The sequence below is a fragment of the Ochotona princeps genome, chromosome 2 (genome assembly GCF_030435755.1).
Source record: "Ochotona princeps isolate mOchPri1 chromosome 2, mOchPri1.hap1, whole genome shotgun sequence".
NCBI lineage: Eukaryota > Metazoa > Chordata > Mammalia > Lagomorpha > Ochotonidae > Ochotona > Ochotona princeps.
The window spans coordinates 47674473-47688804 of record NC_080833.1 but is presented as its reverse complement, the minus strand read 5'-3'; positions in this window follow the sequence as shown (position 1 = coordinate 47688804).

Here is a 14332-nt window from a genome sequence, read left to right as displayed (position 1 = left end):
CACTGGTGGACCTACCAGATGCCAGAAGCCTATGCTATCTTGATCACTGGCCCTGACAATCAAATTGTCAGGAAACTCCTTCTTCCAGGTGGAGGGACTGAAGAAGGTACACCTGCCCGGGGCAGCCAGTTCTTAATTGGCCTAACTAAAATTCCTGTGCCTAACAATAATAGAAAAACATGGCATGTAATTGTTTTTTAAATGCTTTAGGTCTTTACAGGTAGGTACCCAGCTACACCTCACAGCAATTAAATGAGGTCAGTGTTGCCAACCCCCATTTTACAGATGTAGAAACCGAGACCGAGAGAGGTTAAGTAATTTTCTCAGGGCCCTAAGTTAGAAAATGCTGGCAGGGAATTGAAACCCACGCGGAAGAATCCTACTCTCCACCGGCAAAGTCACTGCTCCCTGTAACCTGAAACCACACGCTCTGGCTGCATTCCTACTTTCTGCTGGGACTGGGGGTAGCCTCAGGGATGCTGCCTTAGCAAAGGAAGGAGGGATCAGGAGTAGGGATGTGGGCCTGAGCAGGTCGTGAGCAGCAGCGAAGGCAGTGCCCCAGGAACCCCACCGTGACCCAGCCAGGAGTTGGAGCGCCTGCTGGGTACCTGAGGTGCTCTCCAGTGGGTCGCCCGTGCCCCAGCTGTCCCAACTTGCTTGGCCCAATGACCAAGATGAGCACTAGCTGTCCAAGGAAATCTAATTGCTAACAGGACCTCCACCACTGCCCCACTTTCCAGCCACCGCAAGGAACGCACCCCAAGTCGGTAATAGGATCCTCTGCCTCACGTCACAGTAGGGTTTGGCCTGGGACTCAATTTACCCGGCTGTGAAAAAGCGTCCAGAATTGTTCCCGCACGATCAAGGGAGAGATCTGGAGACAGCCTGACATTTCTTTTCAGTCTCATAAGTTCATCTGAAAGAATTCTCAAAACCGTCTTCTCCTTTTCCTAGTTTTAAAAAGAATCTGTGCGTTCTAAGTTTAAAGGATTAAAATTGTTGCAGGCTGGACTGCAACATCCATTGATTCCAGGGCTGGAAGACAGGACTGGAAACAGAACCAACCCAGCAATTGCAACCACCAGCTGATTGGGGCAATGGACTGTGCCGAGCCCTGTACTAGCAAATACACACAAGAATCTCGTCTGGGATCACCTCAAAGTTTCTTTGGGGATCTCCCCAATCGAACTGCTGGACTCAGAACTCCAACCATGAAGAGAAGTGCAGGTTCCATGGTCTGCCACGGAGTGCAAATGCCAGAGCCAAGCCTCCTCAGAGGCTCCGACACAGCAGTGGACAGCACAATCAGGTGCTCATGGAGGATATGGCAGTCTATCAGAACCTGCAGAGGATACCTGGTACCACAACAGAGGAGGGAACTAATCAATCAACTACCCCAGCCATATGTTGGCAGTGAAAAACTGGGCAAACGGAGACCCTAAGATGGACTATGTCAATCAGTAGATTCTGCAGCGACTTCCTCGTGCTTGGAATGGCCAGAATGACAGCAATTCAGAACTGTTGAACTATCAAAACCACTTGAGAAAGACCCTCGGAGCATGCCCCACATCAGGGACCTGGGATGGTGGGAGGCTGGGAGGGGCTTTTCCCTTTATCTCCCCATTTACCCCAGATACAGAAAAAGAAGAGAATGTGGAAATAATAGTCTTACTTTCCTGTAGCCCTTGAACCTTTGTGCCCTAATTAACCATGTAAAGATTGAAAAAAAAAGAAAAAGTTACACCTGGAAAAAAAAAAGAAATGGCTTCTTTTTCCACAAATTCTAACAAAAAAAAAAAAATGGAATCACGGAAAAATCTTGCTTCTGCTCCCACGGATCTGTTCCCTTGTGACCTGTGCTCCGTGTGGACATATTATTCTCCTCGGTGACTACCTGCAGAGGCTCGCTGAGGACAGATGGTGTAGGAGAAGGACTGTGCTTTGCAAACATACAATTTGGTTCGAGTTTCATGGTTTTTGTTTTGTTTTGTTTTTCATGTGGGACCTTGGTTAACACTTTCTAAAGCGGCGCGCATCAGTCTCCCATCCACACAATGGCCGGGGTCGGAGTTCAAGGAGCGCTGCTTACTCCCTACAGGGTTGATGGAGGCCTGCTGCAGGCTGGGTGGGCAATGGATGAGGGTCACGGAAGTGGGCATGTGGGCGGTCCGGGGTGTCTTGTGCTACACCCGCACCGTCCTTTCCCCGGAGACCCCTGCTCCCCGCGAATGGTTGGGTGTGGCCCGGCTCCTGGCCTCCCGAGCCAAGCGCAGCGGCGCCTGGCCCCGTTCCGCCTCCTCCGCTGCAGCCCCGCGCGAAGGGCGGGACCTGCGGCGACCTGCAGGCGGAAGGCCTTGGCTTTATTTACACAAAGCCGCAGTCCCGGGAAGCTGACCTTGTATGGACTGCGGCTGGGAAGGCAGTGAGAGGCGGTCTTCGCCGGATAGGAATCTAAGAATAAACAAATAGGTGAACGAAAGAATGCATTTAAATCCTCTTCCACGGTCACAGAAGCGCGACCCCCAAAAACAACTTTGGGAATCTTTCCTCGCGCACCACTGGATAGACAAACTGAGGCTCCTAAGAGGCTCCAGTTGTTGCCAGGCCCTACTGTTTTAGCGGCTGTCGGCGCCCAGAGCAGGACGAGATTTGCGTGCTGGGCAAAGGGGGGCGGGGAATCTCCCTTTACTGATCACCTACTAGGTGCCAGGTTCCTTCTTAGGCTGTTTCACTGATTATCCTTCCTACATTCCGCTTGAGAAAATTCTTATTAGTCCAATGGCGCAAGTCACGTGCCCAAGAACACAAAAGCCAGTTGATGGGAACAGTCTGAGCTCCTGTAACCAAACTCGGTCTCGGGCTCCTTCCGCCGACCTCGCAGTCCGTGAGGCACAGTGCTGAGGGAGGAAATGAGTTTTGTTTTGTTTTGTTTTGAAGATTGCGACGCTCGGCCAGCGGCACAGTTACCAGCTATGATCTGGGCCGGAACCCTGGATTCGGAGTCTTCCTTTGCGGGCGGGATGGCCAACCCAGCCAGCTCTCTGCAGGGTCCAGATCGCCGCCCCGACGCCCAGCCTCCAGCTCGCCCGATTTAGTAACCCCAAATCGCGCACCTGGTGACCGCTGATCCAGAGCACCCCCCACCCGGACCCCATGGTGTTTTTGCCAAAGACAGCGTCTCCCAGAAGCTCAAACAGGTGCGCCCAAGGGCGGGCGTCTGCCGTGCGTCTACTGGAGTCGCTCCGGAGCATCCGGTCCCGGAGCGAAGGAAACCGGCGCGGCCGCCCGGTTCCCGGCACGACCACGCCCACGCCTCCCTGCAGCGGCCCCAAACAGGTTTCTTCACTTTCCCTGGCTCAGCTCCTGCCGGGGGCGAGAAAGAGAAGCTGGTTGCTCAACCTGCCCGAAGGTTGTTCTGGTTCTCCGGCCACCTATCGACCGACGGATCAGCCAAGTGGGCCGGACGCGAGCTACCCGGCACGTTACGAGCACCCTGGGGCATCCTGCAGATCCTTAGGAACCTTCGCGCGACTCCGGGGCTGCGTGCTCAGCCAGTCAGCTCCAAGTCCCAAAGGGAAAGTGGGCAGGATGGAACAGGCCACCGCAGGCCTGTGGGTCATCCGGCAGCGACGATGCTGTGAGAGGCAGGTGTTGGTTGGGCTTCCCCTAAGGCCGCTCCACTGACCTCTAGCTGAGCCTTCATGACGCACGTGCCCAAAAACCTGGGAGGAGATTGCCGCAAGCCCTGGCTAACCTTTGCTTTAAGTACCCAGGTTTCAGGAGGCCAGCCTAGGCAGGAAATCCAGACAAGTGACAAAAGGAATTTATTCACAAATATTTACCAGTGCCATCCACTGCAGCAGGCCCTGGGGACAAGCCCTGTCCTCAGGAGTTCCGACCTCTCTAATACATCAGGCAGGCAGCAGACCATTGTAATATGAAACCATCAATCACTTCCCAGTGGGAATGGGAGAAAACCTCGGGATTGGTGGGTTAAAGTTTGGGTGGCAACCAGAAAGCCTCCATCATGCTCAGTACAAACATCATTTTAAAGGTTCAACTGCACGATGAGGGCTTTCAAGAGTGAGCAAGGAGGGGTAGTGAAGATGCCAGAGTTCTGGCCAGAGCCATTTATATGGCATTGATGGGTAATGCACACCTCTTGCTTTCAGTCTCTTTATTTGTAAAATGGGGATAATAATACCAGCTTCATAGCACAAGACTTGACCCAAAGAAGGTATTAATGAATGTATCCTGTTTATGAGGTGATTTCAATAAGCTTGTAATAAATGGAATTAAAAAATAAATTTAGGGGGCCAGCATTATGGCATAGCACCTTAAGCTGCTGCCTGCCATGCTGGCATCCCATATGGTGCTGGTTTGTGTCCTCGCTGCTCCACTTCCAATCCAGCTCCCTGCTGTGCCCTAGGAAAGCAGAGCAGGATGGGTCCCTTGGGTCCCAGCACCCACATGGGAGACCCAGAAGAAGTTCCAGGCTCCTGGCTTCAGATCAGCTCAACTACAATCACTGCAGCTATTTGGGGAATGAACCAGCGATGGAAGATCCCTGTGTGTGTGTCTCTCCTTCTCTCTGAAGATCCGCCTTTCCAAATTAAAATAATTTTTTTAAAAAATTTATTTCCTTGGGCCTGGCGGCGTGGCCTAGCGGCTAAAGTCCTCTCCTTGAAAGCCCCGGGATCCCATATTGGGCGCCAGTTTTAATCCCGGAAGCTCCACTTCCCATCCAGCTCCCTGCTTGTGGCCTGGGAAAGCAGTCAAGGACGGCCCAAAGCTTTGGGACCCTGCACCCGCGTGGGAGACCCAGAAGAGGTTCCTGGTCTCGGCATTGGATCGGCACCCACCGGCCCGTTGCGGCTCACTTGGGGAGTGAAACATCGGATGGAAGATCTTCCTCTCTGTCTCTCCCCCTCTCTGTATATCCGGCTTTCCAATAACAATAATAAAAATCTTAAAAAAAAATTATTTCCTTGTAAGAAATTCTAAAATCATGAGTTTTTCCCATGATACATAATTTCTGTGATCTTTTTGAAGAGCCTGCATTCATATATGTAGAGTTCAAAACTTTTCATTCCAAAATAAACTTGGCTCAATTCCATTTTCCATGAACCCTTTGAAGTGTCCTCACAGTTTTTGTATTTTGCTATAGTCTTCTGCTATTTACAACAGCCCTGCATGGTTGGCTGCACAGGTAGATGAGGAAGCCGACCCAGACAGGTTAATTTGATGGCCTCCGTCTGGTAAATTTTTAAGACTAGGACCCTAGGGAGAGGTGGAATCCTGAAGCAGAGTCATAGTATGACCTTCATAAGCCCTCCCTGGAACCCCAGAGGACCGGTTGAGACTGATCTGTCTGGGGAACTTCCTATGGGCTATCCCCAAACAGCAGCCAGGACACACACACACAGAGCCACACCCTCAGCATTTTTGCCCCAACCTGCTCTTCATGCCAGCTCTTTCAGAAGCTACATTTTAAAAGGGGGGAGGGTGAAAGACATGACAATTGGACACTTCCTGTGTGCTAGATACTATAGGAGGTGTGCTTATGTAGGCTATTTCAACTTGTGTGGGCAAGGAAAGGAAGAAAAAGAGGCAGGGGGAAAACTTAACTCACTCCAACTGCTCTCCATGATGAAATTTCACCCTGGCACATTTAACTCTGAGTGTTCTTCCTAAAGTGCAAATGTCATCATGTCACTCCAGCTCCCTTTCTGAAACTCTCAGAGGCCTCCCACTACCTTCAGCAAATCGATGCCATGGAGAGGCATGCTCAGTTAGCTGGAACATCATGACCTCTTGGCCTCTGCACACGCAACTTCTTCCAGGAATGCCCCTGCCAGCTCCCCACTTCCTTTCATACTTTTACTCGGCTAGATCTTACTTATCATCAGTCACAATAAGTCTCTATTGTCTACCCAGACAGGGGTAGGGGTCTTCTAGGCTCTGTCCTTAGGGCAATTCAAAACGGCATTTCAAAAGTTCATGGTCTGGGGGCCAGTGCTTGACACAGTACTCAAGAAAACTGCTTGGGATGCCTGAATCCCATATTAGAGCCTACCAAGGCTCAGCTTTGCTTCCCATACATACTCCTGCTCCTATTTGCCTCTGGAAGGTGGCACATGATGCCTCAAGCACTTGGGTCCCCACCACCTACAAGGGAGAACCTGATGGGAGTTTTGGGCTTCTGGCTTTGGCATGGTCTAAACCCAACTATTGTGGGCATTTGAGGAGTGTACCAGCAGACTGATGATCTCCCTGTCTCTCTGCTTTTCAAATTTTATATATATTTGTATATATATATATATGTATATATATATATTTTTTTAAAGAAAATTGTCCTACTAAGTGTTCCTTAGGGACAGGCACTTTGTCCTACCTCCGTGTCCCTGGGACCAAGCATATCATGGCTCATTAGTAGGTAATCAATAAAGGTTTAGTAAAGGAGGGAAATAGAAAAAGTAGAACATGAAAATCATTCCCATTCAGTGTGGAAGAAAAGTCTGAAACAGGGCAAAACTATCTACCAAGGGTCAGACAGCTGGCTGGCGAATGCATAAGCTAAAGGTAAATCCTTTGACACCTTCTCAGACCTGCTTCACTGCTTCATTTGTATTTAAGACACAACAAACTACAAATTTTAGCTGTTCCTATTGTTTATACTTGTGCTGGCTTTTAATGTTGCACAGAGTGGGGGCATGGGTTCCAATAACACAGTAACTCTAAAAACTATTGAGCAGGTCTACAATACAGATTCTTCCTGACATCTTATACATGCTACCATTTGATGTCTTTGTGACAGATGAGGAGGCTGCTTTGGAGAAGTTCAGTGGTTTATCCAAGGTTCCGCAGTCTTCAAACCAAGTCACTTTCCAGCTCCTATACCCAGGCATTTTCCATAACCCTCTGCAGCCTCATGATTTTGACTTTGGAGTTAGCTCTCATGGGGCCAGACACCCCAGCTGGGGTCTAGCTCCGCTGCTGGGACACAGATACAACCTCAAATGTCATTTGAACACTGGCATTTTTCTCTGGCCACTCTTTGCTTTTCCCTTGGGTTCCATCATTTGCACTGCTCCACCTCTAGGAAAAAAGACCTGGCATGAGAAGCCATCGTTGTTCCCAGTAAGTGGCCCCTGTGAGAACCGGGCAGGTAGGGGCAGAGCCTCCCATCCACAGGTGTCTCAACAAACAATTTAGCAATTACACACGCCCTTTCCAGTTCCCACAGACTCCAGGGAATTACTGTCAACCCTAAGGTCACCCCAAGAGCTTCCTTAAGGTAGGTGCCTGCAACTAATTTATTCATTCAGCAAGTGTTGGGGCAGCTATCGATATGCCCAACATTGCTCGTTGAGCTAACAGTGGCCTTCTTAGAGCCCTGGAACTTCTTCAACTATCTGGGATACTGTGCCTTCCATATAGTAGTTCTTCATTAAATATTCATTGAACAACTGAATATGTAATATCAAATGATCTCTTCATCTCCAAACACTTGTTTCTAATGGTCTCTTAAACAGTCATAGCATTTAATGTCAAAAGGAACCATAGAGAAAGGAAGTATTACAATTATTTTATATAAAAGGAGGTCCAGAGAAAAGAGAGAGTTCAGTGCAAAGTGTGAACCACAGCTCAGGCCTCCTAACTTTGTTCCAAGGCCTTCTCTGAATGGAGACCCTATCACAAAATCATAAATAGACTCTGGTTTTGCTCTCACAGCATCCATCTGGAGTGCCAAAGGTGACTCAGGAAGAGTAATATTACCAATGCTCAATGGCAAAAAAAAGAAAAAAAAAAAAAGAACATCAGGGCTCAGGGAAGGGGATACAGTGAGTATGCTGAGGTGACTGCAAGCTTAGATTGATTTCTCTGCCATAGCCCATACTAAGAACTCATTCTGCCTGGTCTCCCTCCCTGATTCCAAATCTCAGAAGTCCTTCTCGATTCCATACCCACCAGGTGTCTCCAACTGTGGGCACATTCAGCCCATAGGTTGCTGCCTTCCTTGTCAGGGCTGGTGCCACCTCAGCAGGCACATGGAGTCGTGATGGGGAAGAGGGCAGGAGAGTGGGAAGAACACTGAAAGGAAGCCAGGCTTCTGACAGAGAAAAGGAAGGGAAAAACCAAACAAGCAAGAGGCAAGAATGGTTGTGCTGTACGCTTGAGACAATCACAAATCAAATGACCTGGCATGGAGATTTTTCATCTTTGGGGCAGAGCAGTGTAGTCTCTTGAAGATACGAAAATAAAACACTTTTTCCTTAAAAAAAAAAAAAAAAAAAGGAGTGGGGTCAGAGAGAGGCAGGATCCACCAACATCCTGGTCCATGAATCAGACAATTTACAACTTTATTGATAAATAAGACAACTTTAAAATGTCAGTTTGGCCTATTATTGGGCAGAACCCCCAGCTCTCCCCGCACACACCACAAGTTCCACACTGAGTCACCTGGCATTTCTGAGGCTGACTCTGGAGCTGAATAAAAATTAAATTGTGACAATCATATGATGTCACACATGCACAGTGCTGTGCACCAGGCCTGCACATGCTGTGTGCTAAACAAACATTAATTCCTTTTTTTTTTTTGAAAGAAGAAAGAGAAATGCATTATGCTTTGGAAATCAAAGAGTCATGGAAAAACCCAGGGGCCCCAGAGAAGTAAAGTTCCATCAAAACCCATTTCCCAATAGTTTGCTCAAGGAGCAGCCTTTATACCATGGGACTGGCCTCCCACGCTCTGCATGTGTAGCCTTCCTTTCCTGTTCTGCTGGAACCAGAACTCACCAGCAAAAATGCAGCTGGCCACTCAAAACAGCAGCAGCACAACTCACCGAGCAGGATTCCCACATGCCTCCTGCATGTGCATACAGAGACTAAAAAATGCGTGCAATGTGATGCAGGCCGATAAAATGCATGGCTCCCCTCCACAGTTCAGTGAAATGGGAAAGCGGAGACAAAAGGGCAGGGGCACTGGAGCTGCTCCCTCTTTAACAGTATCTAACCCTGGGCAAGTCTCTGTACACTGTACACCTCAGTTCCCACATCAAAATGTGACAGTTACAATACTAACTTTCAATGTTGCTGTGAACATAGACTGTATAGTGAATACAAGATAATGGGCTGATATGTTATAGGTGCTTAAAGGTATAGATTACATAAAGGTCAGGAATATGAAACGGGAAGAGAGGGAGAGGGTAGCCCTTGGCTCACCTTCCTCATGGTGTTGTACCCAAGGACACACTCACTTCTCTCCTAACCTCTTTTGGGACTGTTCACCTCTGACACCAAGACTTTGACCTTTGCTACCCTTGCTCTGAGAGGCGCTTACTCTTGTTTTGCCTCCACCACCCCGTCTGCAGCCTGTGTGTGAATTCTTCCAGCTCCTTTTCTCCTCTGTGACTCCTCCACCTCCACCCCAAACGCCCAGTGGACTGTGGGGTCTAGGGAAACTCAGGGAAGGGTCAGGGAGGAAGCTGGATTTCCTCTCCTGGAGCCTAATTGCTGCCTTCTTTCCCCTGCCTCTTTGAGCCAAGTCAGGCAAGATAACCAGCAGTGAGCAGGAGGGGTAGTGACAGAGATAGTTACTGGGAATGAGAAGCCCTGCACAGAAAGAAACCCCACCACACCTTCCTTATTTCTCTTGTCAGGCAGAGAAGTGAGAAGGTAAGGCCAAGCAGTCCAATCTGCAAGAGTTTCCAATCTGAGCATCATATCAGCAACTGCTTTGTTTTCATCAGCTTTGTCTTATACCACCTTTGAGAAGCAGCCTTTGCCAGCCCATTCTACCAGCTGGAAAGACGAGGATAATACCGGCGTAGCCTGAGATCACACAGGACGGAAACAGCAGCAATGGGGCCCAAGACTGAGTGTTTTTACTGCGGGTCCCAGGTTCCTTCTGGGCTGTGGCAACTTCACACAGAAGACAAGAAGGGCCCTGTGCCTGGGCCAGCTGGGGCTCTCCCCTCCTCTGCCATTGCTCTGATGGCGCATACAGCCAGACAGCCTGGGCAGTCTCTCTGTAACAATTCAGCAAAACGTACTCTTACGATAGGCGAGAAGAATGATGTGACGCCAGAAGGATCTGTAGTTTTGCTTCACTCAGCAAGCAACAGCAGGAGTTACCACAAACTGAGGTGGCCTCGAGGGGCACAGCGCAATCTTGATCTCAGACTTTAGGGCCTCTAGAAGTGGAAGAGGATAATTTCTGTGGACAGCAATCACCAAGCCTGTGGCACTTTGTGACAGTAGCCACAGGACACAAAGACCAGCAAGATCTGAGTCCCTCACCAATTAGATGACCCACCAGGTGACCCACAGGTCCCTGGATTGTCGACCTCACCATGCACACAGTGGGACCTTTATGAAAACCTTTATAAGGCCAAGGCTCTAAAAAGCCTCGATCAAATGCCCTAGCCAGATAACCAATCATAGCTAAATGGCAGAGCTACACCAAAGCGAGGTGAGGCATAGTCAGCACTAGCATTAGAGGGCTGGCCTCCCCTTCTTTTCCTTCAACACGTTCCTGCACATCTGTTTGTTCTTCAGATGGGCTTATTTTCCAGAGGAGGAAACAGGTGCACGTAGGTGATGGAACCCCCTGTGATGTCACAAGGTGTAAGTGGTGCTGTGGGGCTAGACTCCGGCGATGCCAGAGTTATCGCTCACTTCCTGACGGAACAGAGCCAGAGCAGAGAGCATGGAGGGGGGCAGAGAACCCATGGAGAGGAGTGATTCAGCACACACAGTCACTGTATGTTTGCCTCTGTACTCTGAGAACAATGAGACAGCATAACTAACTTTCATTTTGTTATGGTGGTGCTAAATTTAAACCCAGAGAGATCTTTATCTGTGATCAATACATACCTGTATGAGCAAAATTAATTATATGGTAAGGCTGCCAGGGGAATTCTAGACTAGACTATAATTACGGCACAGGCGTGAGCACAGACACATACACTGCAGCTGCGACATATCGCTGTCATGGATGAGCTTGCTTTGGCCCTGAAGGTGCATAAGTGAAACAGTCAGCTCTGGGCCAACCACCCTAGGCTCCTCCTCACTGTCTCTCAGGGTAAGATGAGAGACTTACTGCTCAGTAAGCCTCCCAGGCCTGGAATCACCTGGCCCATCTAACTGGGTTCTTCCCAGCCATTTCGAAGAGGGGCCACACACATTGCTAAATCCAGCAACTATGCAGTGCACACCTACTATGCACGGGGCTCTGGGGACCCAGCAGGAAGTAGAACACAATGTGCTGTGAGTCACCTTACATTCTACTCAGCAGAGACAGCAGAAAAGGAAACGCATGAACGTGCAGAACGGCACTATCAGTAAGAGGAAGAACAATGGAGCAATGGCAGGATTGCAGTTGTTCTGCGTCAGCTCATCAAGGGAGACCTCTCCGAGGGGGCATGTGGACTCAGGCCTGAAAGAGGGGGAGAAGGAATTCTGCTGAAACCTGGAGCAAGAGAAGAGTGCATGTGTGAAATATCTGAAGCAAGAACATACTTGGAAAGTTCCAGCAAAGACCAGGAGCCCCTGAGACTGTCACACACTGTGAAGTGGAGAGACTGTTGGGGGCGATCAGAAGGCCAGCAAGTCTACCAGAAGGTTCCCATGAAGCCCGGTAGGCCACAGCAAGACACACAAATGACTCTTGAGTATGACAAGAGGCCAATGGATGGAGCAAGACGGAGGGCAATAGGAAGGGGTGGGTTTAGGAAGGCTGGCCCTACCTGTAGAATCAAGCAAAAGGCAGCTCCTTCTGCAAAGTCCTGGAACAGAACCTGGTAGCTGAGCAAAAAGGGGAGAGAAATCCCAGCACAGAGATGGGGAGAAAAGAAAAGAAAAGGAGAAGAAAAACAAAGTCTTGGAGAAACGAACATGCTTTACATGTGAAGCCAGAACTCCATCCTTAATTCCCAACTGAAAGACACTAGGATTGGGAAAGGGGACAAAAGTCAACTTTTAGGCCTGGCACGACAGCCTAGTGTATAAATCCTCACATTGCATGTGCCGGGATCACATATGGGCGCCGGTTTGTGTTTAAGCTGCTCTACTTTCCATCCAGCTCCCTGCTTGTTGCCTAGGAAAGCAGTCGAGGACGGCCCAAAGCCTTTGGACCCTGCACCCACTTGGGAGACGTAGGGGAGGCTCCTGGCTTTGGATCAGCTCATCTCTGGCCATTGTGGCCACTAGGGGAGTGAACCAGCAGACAGAAGATCTTTTTCTCTGTCTTTCCTTCTCTCCATAAATCTGGTTTTCCAATAAAAATTTTTAAAAATAATGAAAAAATCTTTTAAGAAAATAAAAGCCAGTTTCTTACTGGTGACCTTCTATGTGCTAACTGCAGTCCCAGGCCTTCACACATCTCACCTTATCATGGAAAAGTTGTGTGAGTGATCAGCATGGAGACAGTGAGTGGCATAGTCCATTGCTAGCAGTGCAGGCATCCCATATCCCAGTAGCTGGAATTGTGGTTACCCAGCTTTCCTTCCAGCTCCCTACCCATGCATGCACCTGGGAAGGCAGCAAAAAGTGACCCAAGCACAACCCATGTGGGACGCCTGAATAGAGTTGCTGGCTCCTGGCTTCAGTCTGGCCTAGACCTGGCTATTGCAACCATTTGGGAACAAACCAAGAGATAGAGGATCTCTCAAATAAAGCAACTTCAGGTCAGGTTTTAGGCACAACGTTTGAGATCCTTTTCTTGGGATGCTTACATTTCAAGTCAGAGTGCCTGGGTTCAAGTTCCAGTTCCACGTCCAATTCCAGTTTCCTGCTACTTCAGGTAGCACGTGACAGTCTATGATCTTGTGTCCCTGCCACTGACATGGGAAACCTGGAATGAGTTTTGGGTACCTGGTTGCTGCCTGGCCCATGCCTGGCAGTTGTAGGTGGTTTTGGAATGAACTAGCAGTGTATTTCTCCATTTTTCCAATAAAATGAAAAATAACTCTGTGTGTATGTGTGTGTGTGTGTGTGTGTGTGTGTGTAAAGAATGGTAGGGGCCTGGCATGGTGGCTCAATGACTAAATCTTCACCTTACACGTGCCAGGATCCCATATGGGTGCCGGTTCGTGTTCTGGCTGTCCCTCTTCCCATCTAGCTCCCTGCCTGTAGCCTGGGAAAGCAGTCAAGGATGGCCCAAAGCCTCAGGACACTGCACCTGCATGAGAGACCTGGAGGAAATTCTTGGCTCCTGGCTTCAGCTTAGATCAACTCTGGCCACTGCAACCATCTGTGGAGTGAACCATCAGACAGAAGATCTTTCTGTCTATCTCTCCTTCTCTCCATAAATCTGGTCTGCCTTTCCAATAAAAATAAATGAATCCTTAAAAATAAAAAAATGGTAAACTTCTATTGAATAAATAATGAATCTGACACCCAGAAAAGGTAACTTCTCCAAAGTCACATGGCCAATGTGGGAGTACTGGAATCAAAACTGAGGCATTACCTAAATGCAAAACCTATTTTTTCCAAACTTCGTTCTGGTTGGGTACAGAAAAATGTAAAGACAAAATTCCTGCCCTCAAAAATCTTCCTGACTTAGAAGAACCCCATGAGGTCAGAACTCTTAGTACGCCTGATCTTAGAAATGAGAAAGCAGACGCCTGGCACATTAAGTAACATGCACAACTCACAGCAGCTAGCAAGTGGCAGAATCAAGATTCAAAGCCTGGTCTGGCTTCTTAACCACCACCCTGTGCCATCACTTAAAACAGCTATTTTCAGCTCTAGTAAAATGCACTTTAAGCCTCATTGATAAATAGGCAGCAGATCTAAAAGGAGCCAAGTCGTCTAAACACATTAGTACCCTAAGGCTTCCTGGGGAACACACACACCACATTTATTGACAGCTGCACTTACACATACAGATAGGAACACACCCATAAAGCACACAACATTCCAAAGTCAATTACTTCCTAAATTATCTGCTGTTATCTGGATCTCTGGACATTAAGTCACTTACTCAATTATGATGAAATGCCAAGGCCATCTTGTCCATCCCTAACAAGTAGACAGATGTGGTCGTCAAATGACATTATTATTATTATTATTATTATTATTATTATTATAAAGGCAGATCTACAGAGAGACGGGGATAGAAAGATCTTTTATCCATGGTTCATTCCCCAAATGGCTGCAACAACCGGACTTGCGCTAATCCAAAGCCAGGTGCCCACTTGGGCCATCCTGTTGCCTTTCAGGCCATAAGCAGGGAGCAGGATAGGATAGGATAGGATAGCCCAGACACAAACAGGCACCCACATAGGATCCTGGCATTTGCAAAGGAAGAATTCGCCAATTGAGCCAT